This window comes from Miniopterus schreibersii (assembly GCF_964146895.1).
Source record: "Miniopterus schreibersii genome assembly, chromosome: 7".
Classification (NCBI taxonomy): domain Eukaryota; kingdom Metazoa; phylum Chordata; class Mammalia; order Chiroptera; family Miniopteridae; genus Miniopterus; species Miniopterus schreibersii.
The window spans coordinates 14,067,528-14,075,479 of NC_138108.1; the positions used below are offsets into that span (position 1 = coordinate 14,067,528).

Below are 7,952 nucleotides of genomic sequence, written 5' to 3' on the forward strand. Positions count from 1 at the left end.
GAAGCGACTTACTGAATTTGTAAATCTGGGAAGAGTAAGCAGACAAGCTGCCTCAACTCGGCACCCTTTTCTCCCCTACGTATTGAGCCTGTCCACCGAGATCCTTATTGCTCCTCTGGCCCTCCGTGCAGTTGGCTCGCTGGGGCAGCCGCAGGCCCGTGCGGGTCCCTCCGTCCAGCTCCAGCGGGGCCTGCGGCTGGCAGCTAAGCCTCGCTGACTCCGAGCGCGGGGAGCAGGCCCACCTTGCTCTCTGCTGAGTCACTTCCTTCATCCTAGCCCCCAGCCGTTACCTGCTGAGCACTGGAGCAGGGGACAGAGGGCTGCTTTTATCACCTGTCCTTCCCGCCTCTAGGGGCCCCAAAAGGGGAAGATCATGAAGTAGAATAACAAAAATCTTTGGATTACTTAAACCGAGGTGATAAACAAATAAGCTTTTGCTTATTAAACAAAGAAGCAAGTTTAGGATACAAACTCCCATTCCTTGCTAAGATATATATTTCAATATTCCGGGTATACACGAATTAGGCACATAAATACTTGGCAAATGTAAATGTGTCATTATTTTATAGTTAGGCATTTTTGACGGCAAAGTTAAAAAACTGTAGTTGACAAGAGTTGTTTTATAATCATGTAATTTTTTAGCCCAAGGAGTAAGAAATAAGCTAACTCAACACATTCGTTTTACAAATAAAGAAACTGAGGCACAGAGAGATTGAAGCATAGTCAAGGATACACAGATATGTACTGGCAGAGCAGGGACCTGAGCACCAATTATACAAAAAATGCTAATTGGTAAATATCATAAAGCCAGAAGCCATAAATGCCACTCTGTAGGCCACTCGTATGCATCTTTGTAATATATTAATGATATAGGCAGATATAATTTTATTCAGTCTTTACAAAAGGGAGTGATTAATTTATAAAAAGAAGTACTTTTCCTGCAATCATAAGGCAAATGAAGAAAATTAATAACCTAATTTCTATCAGTGCTTCTTATATCAGATTACACATATATGGCACTTGAAGGTAATTATACACTGAGATGTTGTAAAATGTTGGGCTAATTTTCAACACAAAAGCATTTCCTCTTAGACTAAGGAGAAGCTTTAGACCAGACTGTACTAAACAGCTTCTTAATCGCAGTCCTGGGTAGCTAAAAATGAAAGCAGCTAAAGCAAGAATTTCGTAAATTATATATAATAATGGGCCTTCTTAAGACAGGTCTGTTTTGTTAGTATTAATGACATCATATGACTTGAGTGTTAGGCAGCGTGCAGCCGGTGCTTCCATTTCACCAGCACCCAGCAAGCTGGCGACAGCAACCTCCTCTTTGTCCTGGGCGGTAAATAGTGTCACCATTTTCACTGAGCGTTTTACGTGCCGTGAGGTCATTTGAGCCTTACGGTCTTCTTTTGCATCAGCAATTCCGACAGGAGAGTTTTCTTTGAATTTTGCTGCTTAGGCAAAAGTCCAATATTGAAACGATGGAATGAAAAGGCAGAAAAATAAATCATGAAAGCTGACGTGTCACTTGGGAGAACAGCAAAAAATACAGCATCACAAATCAAAACAAACTGAGGGTCTCAAATCAGTTCCTGAGCAGACCTTTCTATGTGGCTCTGAGAACTGACATAGCCCAGGAATTGTCACCTCTGGCTGGTAGAAGCTTCGCCATCTGACCTCTACCAGGTACTGACTGAACATCTGTCCTGTGCTCAACTGGGAGTCCCATGCTTGGAAGAGAGTCAAAAGAAATGTAAGGATGATCCCTGCCCTTAGGGGGTTTAGACTCTAATTGGGAAGAGAAAACCAAACAGCTGAAACCACCAGACTGCAGTTTCAATGTGGAATCTCTTAAAACATCTTCCCCTCAACCCACTCCCCGCATGAACCCACACTCTGCCTTCTCGCTACACAACCTGCTAGTGATCCCAAGTGAGGCCCGAAGCCCACGGTCCCGCCCAACACACCGGCGCTCTTCTGCCCTGTCAGTTGAGTTATATGTTTACCAGGGGTCAGTTGTTGAGTACCCAACTGTTTATTCCAGTTGTACTTGTTTTTATAATCATGAAATTGAGTGAAATATATTTTTTTGAGCTTTGGAAATAGAACTGTGAAAAGAGAACATTTTCTAAGAAAACGAATTTAAATTACTTTGGAAAGACATGATACAGTGGAGACACTTAAAATATTGCTTTTCAACTGGGTGTGAGAAACACAACTAAAAAGATTAGGAGAAGTATTATAGTAATCTGAAAGGATACTTCACTCAGATGGTCTACACCAGGGGCCAGCAAATTTCTTCCTAAAGGGACAAGTGATACATATTTTCAGTTTTGTGGTCCACTGGATCTCTGTGACTACGTAACTCTGCCATTGCAGCACAGAAGCAGCCACAGACAACCACCTGTAGGAAAATGGGCATGGCGGTATTTCATTTATGAACACTGAAATTTGAATTTCATATAATTTTCTCATGTTATAAAATATTATTCTTTTGATTTTTTCCCAATCATTTAAAAATCAAAAACCATTCTTAGCTCATAGCCTGCATAAAAACAAAAGGTGGGCTAGATTTGGCCTCCAGGTTTGCTGATCTCTGGGTTAAGTTAGGTGTCTTTTAAAAAAGAGAGAGAAATTTGGAATTGCTGCATTAAAAAAAGTATGTGCAATTTGCTTTTAGTGTTTAATTTAATGCAATATAGCTATGGTATAATTTTGAATATTTTTAATACAGGAGGGATTAAAGAGGGTATCTATTTGCTCCTTATATAGAGACTTTCGGATACTTCTCAGTCCCACTTTTCCTCCCCGCCTTCAGGGGTACCTTGGGCCTCTGATTATTGAGCTTTTCAAGGTTTTTTGAATGTAAATCAACTCGCTTCTCATTGGCTTATTCTGTGACCTGAGTTATCAGTTCTCTGTCTGCTTTTCTTCTTCCAAAAATTTTGTTGACATCTCTTATCTGCTGTCTTCATTTTCTTTATTCTTGTGGTTTTGACTTAGTTCTTCAGAGATGTTAAAAAAAATCAGAACGAACTTGATGTTCTAATTATAATTCCATACAATATTTCCTTATTACTGCTCTTCTAAACTGAAATGGGTTTATAATTTGGGATTATAAATATTTATATTATTTTGCTTCCAAATTTAATTGGGCAAATAAAATGGAAAAATTAATTGAATGTATAAGTTGGTAAAGAATCAGGAATCTCTCAAGAATTTTGTATAAACTGACAAAAATGTGACTACTTAGCTGTAAAAAAAAAAAAAGAGATGAAAGTCTCAGGCATCTTTGCCCTGGCTGTTGTGGCTCAGTTGGTCGGGGTGCCCTCCTGTACTGTTATAGCTTCACAGCCAGAACGACAAAGGTCGCCACACTCAGAGGCAAATGTAGGAGCAGAGTTTATTGTGCCAGCAGACGACAGGGGCACCGCACCCCAATCTGCCATCCCCTGTCCCCTACACTAGCAGCATTTAAAGCAAAAAGCCATCTCCTCCTGGGCTGGAGGGGATGGGCTGTTTTAATGGCCTTGCGAGAGCGGCTGGTGCAGAGGCCGAACCCAGCAGGAGTGAATTTATCTCAGGCACCATCGTAAGCCTCCGTCCCCGGACCCGGGGCAGTTTACAAACATTCCCTTGTGTAAAGGTCAGGGCTTAATCACAGAGTTTCAGCTGATTTCTTTTCCCGAGCTTGTGAGTCCAGGTGGGGCCTTGGGCCATAAGCCCAGATCACTGTGAGGCCAGATCCTTACCTCAAAAGGTCACGGGTTTGATTCTCGGTCACGACACGTACCCAGGTTTTGGGTTTGATACCTGTTCGGGGCCTGTGTGAGAGACAGCCAACCAATGTTTCTCTCTCTCTCTCTCTCTCTCTCTCTCTCTCTCTCTCTCTCTCTCTCTCTCTCTCTCTCTCTCTCCCCTCCTTTCCTCTCTCTGAAATCAATAAAGATATATTTTTTTAAAAATTATGATCACACAGAGCTAACAATTGCTTCTAATTTCTAGATTGACCCCTAAATAAGTGGATGCTCTAGTTTTCAAACAATGAGTAAAATAAGTTGAAAAATCACCAGAACACTAGGAGTTTCAAAGCATTTCAGAAATAGTGTGTTCCTAATATCACACTGTATTCGAAGATGAAAAAGTATGACAGATTTTTGCTTGTTTTTGGTGGAGAGTCTCTGAGGTGTAAATAATTAGTAATGCATCAGGTATGTCCAAGAAGTTATTTCCACATAAGGAGTTTATCTGCACTAAATACTGGCAACACCTGGGAATTTATAGCAAGTAAATCTTCCTTGACTTAATAAGATCTCAGCTAAATTATTTCAGTATCTATAATGAATTCAAAAGCAAAACCTGCATTTTTATACATGTAAAAAGTATAAAAATTTGTAGCATTTACATATGACATTTGTAGATTTATGGGGTCTTTTAAAGATAAATTTCTGTTTCTGATGTAATCTGTAATCAGTGCTCCTGATTACAACTTCTTTGCATGAGCCAAATTAACTAGTGGACAAATCAAATTATTTCCAAGGTAGTTAAGAAAAAATAGAGATTGCAAAAAATTGAGATTGTAAAAAAAAGATTGTAAGAAGTTAAGGCAAATAGTATATACTTAAAAATAAAATCCTGGTTTCTTTTCCCTATCATTTTATGATCACTAGGTCATCGCTCCTGTCATCACAGCATTTTACTCTGGGAAAGACACAGTATTCAAGGGACACACATTCAGGATGGGTGGGGGGCGTGAGAAGAGAGAGAAGGACCATTTGAGATGTGTAATACAAGGAGAAATCATCAAGTGATATCAGTTGCTAAGTTTGGAAAAGAATTCATATGCCCTAAATGAATTTTGCTGCAATGTATGACTTAAACCATAGCTTTACATGAACTGTTCATGTCATGGATAGACTGTCAGAATCTGGATTGTCAGGGTTACAGCAAGAAACAGAATTCAAATAATTTCCATGGAAAGACTTTGGGGAAGGTGCTGTTAAAGAGGTGAGGGCACAGCCCTGGGATAAAGAAGGAGCTCCAGAGACCAGTCGGGAGGAAGCTTTCTCTTCCCTGGGCTGCAGGTCACCATCACCATCACCATCGCCATCGCCATCGCCATCGCCATCGCCATCACCATCACCATCGCTTGGAAGGAAGGGAGCCAGTGAGCGCTGGAGCCTCAGAGAGGAGCCTGGCACAGAGCAAGGTTCCTCCCCATTTCTCCGTAGTTATTATCCCCACCCCACACCCCCCCAAAATCAAATCCAATTTAAATTCTACCTAATGAGATAACTAACAACTAAGGAGTAAGCTTTTATCAGGTAGGGCTGAGTTTTTTTGTTTTTTCTGTTGTTTTTAGTACCATCTCCTCTCCTGACAAGAACCAGTTTCGCCCCCTTGGGGTCAGTATTGCCCCCTGGAGAATGTATGTTCTAGAGGGAGGCAGCTGCCACCAGAACTGTGGCCCCCAAGCCAGAGCAGACTTCAGAAGAATCACCCTGACCTTTAAGTCCTCCTGCTTCCAGTGAGCAGAGGCGCCTGCTGGACAGTTCAAAGGTCCAACCCCGGGCAGAGCAAGGCAGTGAAGGGCAGAGCATGAAGATCAGGGAAAAAAGAAAGTAACCACCAGCTATTTTTTCCAAATTTCTTATAACTTATGGGGGTGGGGGTGGGGATCTCTTTAGGGAAAGCCTTGCATGTCTTGGTGAAGAATACGAATTTTGTGGCAGGAAGACCTTGATTTAAATTCCAGCTTTGGCCCTCTCTCACTGCATAAACATAAGAACCATCTTTAAACTCTGACCCTCAGAGAGTAAATGGGGCTATTAATATCTACTTCTGGCAGTTGCTTTGAAAATAAACTAAAATAACATTTGCAGAGCACTCAGTAATGTGCCTGGCTGGATAAATAATCACTAAACGTGAATGTGAGAGCATTTATCTTCTGCCCTTCTATCCTTTCATTCATCGTGCCCAGTGCTGAGCATACAGACTAAACGAGATTGAGCCTCTGCCCCCCAAGCTTTCGGTCTAGCAGAGTCAGAGGTAACAATCTTCCACATGTGACTGAAGATGCCAAAATACAGTCAGATAGTTTGAAGGAAATTGGTCTACAAAAGAATAGCCCTGGATATCACAGGTGAAAGCTGGTAGCATATCGGTTAGTAAGGTTTTGTGTGACATCTTCTGAATAAATTAGCCGCATGTCCAAGAAGTCATCTCCAAAATCCTTTAGGCGCTTGCTTTCCTCATACCTTTGTTCCTTGTGGCGATCATTAAATGTTACTACAATTTCTATAAAGCTGGTGGTTCAGAAAACTTCATCCCAGTTAGTCTTGCAAGCCTTGTACCCTCATCATCGGCAAGAGTGAGAAAATGATAGTACTTACCTTGGAGGGCTGTTGATGGTTGTGTGGTGGGCAGTTAGACAGACATAAGCAGAGCAAGGACGATAGGCCAGGTACAGAAGGTCACCAGGACAAAAAGTCCTGGGTGCCTAGAGAAGAACAATTGGAAGCTGGGACCTCCCCTCCAAGGTGACCTTTCCTCTCCTAGCATATCACTGGTCATGAGGTTTGGCAACCCCCCCTGACCTTTGCTCCCTAGAGATAACATCTAGGAAAAGCAGCAAAACCAGACAAGTGACCCCACAGTTGTCCTCACGACCAGCTGCATTGGATAATGACCCCTGCCCTGATGCCAGCCAATCAATGGAGACCTAGACCCTGAAAGGACACACCTGGAAAACTGCTGAATATTCTGAGATCTTCCCCTGGGATCTCCCCTAAAATCTCCACCGTTAAAACCCTTAGGACAGAGGACCCAGTGTACTCTACCTTCTAGGGGCAAGCCTGAGCCTTTCCCTTCCCCCTCCTCCAGGCACATTACCATTACCTTTCTCACCCCAAGCTCCTAGGGCCCTTCTTTTGCCTCTAAAACTTGTTTCCTCAGCCCATTTCTTCTACAAATTACTTTTCCTGCCTCTATGATCGCAAAAACTCAAGGATTTCAAAAAACAGCTCAAAGAAAGTCATTCTCTTACCTTAAAGAAGTCCAAATTCCAAGAAACTCATCCAAGTCTACTGGATGCAAAGTGAGGAGCTGGTGGGGCACAGTGGGTCCCTGCTGGTACCTAGCACTGGTCTGGGTCTGCAAAGTGGTCCTGGGTGGGAATCCTGCCACACAATCTGAGGTCACATTCCAAGTCACAGCACCATAATGTTGTGGGCAGCAGGAATGGCACCAGGTGTTAGATTTGTGGGGTGAGACCAATCCTGGGTTCAGCAACTTTGGTACTTGAGTCCTGGCTAGGAAAGGATTCAGAGCCAAGACTCAAGCTACAAGAGAACATTTATTTAGAAAATCACAGAGGTAAAACAAGTAATTTGTAGAAGAAATGGGCTTAGGAAATAAGTTATAGAAGCAAAGGAAGGGCCCTTGGAGCTTGGGAGTGAGGAAGGTGATGGGAAGGCACCTAGGGGGAGTGGCGGGGGGTGGGGGGTGGGAAGGGAAAGGCACAGACGAGAACCCAGGAGGGAGAGCACACCGGGTCCTCTGTCCTAAGGGGTTTTTTTTTGTTTTTTGTGTTTTTTTTTTTTAATTTTTATTTTTTAAAATAATTGTCCTAAGGGTTTAAGGGTGGAGATTTTAGGGGTGGTCCCAGGGGAAGGTCTCAGTAGAATATTCAGCAGCTTTCCAGGTGTGTCCTTTCAGGTCTAGGTCTCCACTGATTGGCCAGTACCAGGACAGGGGGCCATTATCCAAAGCAGCTGGCCCTGAGGTCTGCCGTGGGGTCACTTGTCTGGTTTTGCTGCTTTTTTGGGCCTGGAGCTGAAATACACTGAGGCCTAGATGTTATCTCTAGGAAGGAAAGGTCAGGGGGTCCAAATCGAATGACCAGTGATATGTTAGGGAACGAAAGGTCACCCTGGGGTTGAGATCCCACC

General features: G+C 42.8%; 1 long non-coding RNA gene across 2 annotated transcripts; it reads right to left on the minus strand.

Moving 5' to 3' along the window:
* Positions 1-543: 543 nt before the first annotated feature.
* Positions 544-7,307, minus strand: LOC308559595. 2 transcript variants are annotated; one of them, XR_013999178.1, is made up of 3 exons: positions 7,049-7,307; positions 6,396-6,502; positions 544-1,454 (listed from the first exon to the last, which is right to left on the minus strand). It is a non-coding gene; the product is annotated as an uncharacterized lncRNA (long non-coding RNA). The 2 variants fall into 2 exon arrangements; XR_013999179.1 differs by lacking the exon at positions 544-1,454 and adding an exon at positions 1,937-2,407.
* Between the last annotated feature and the right edge of the window lie 645 nt (positions 7,308-7,952).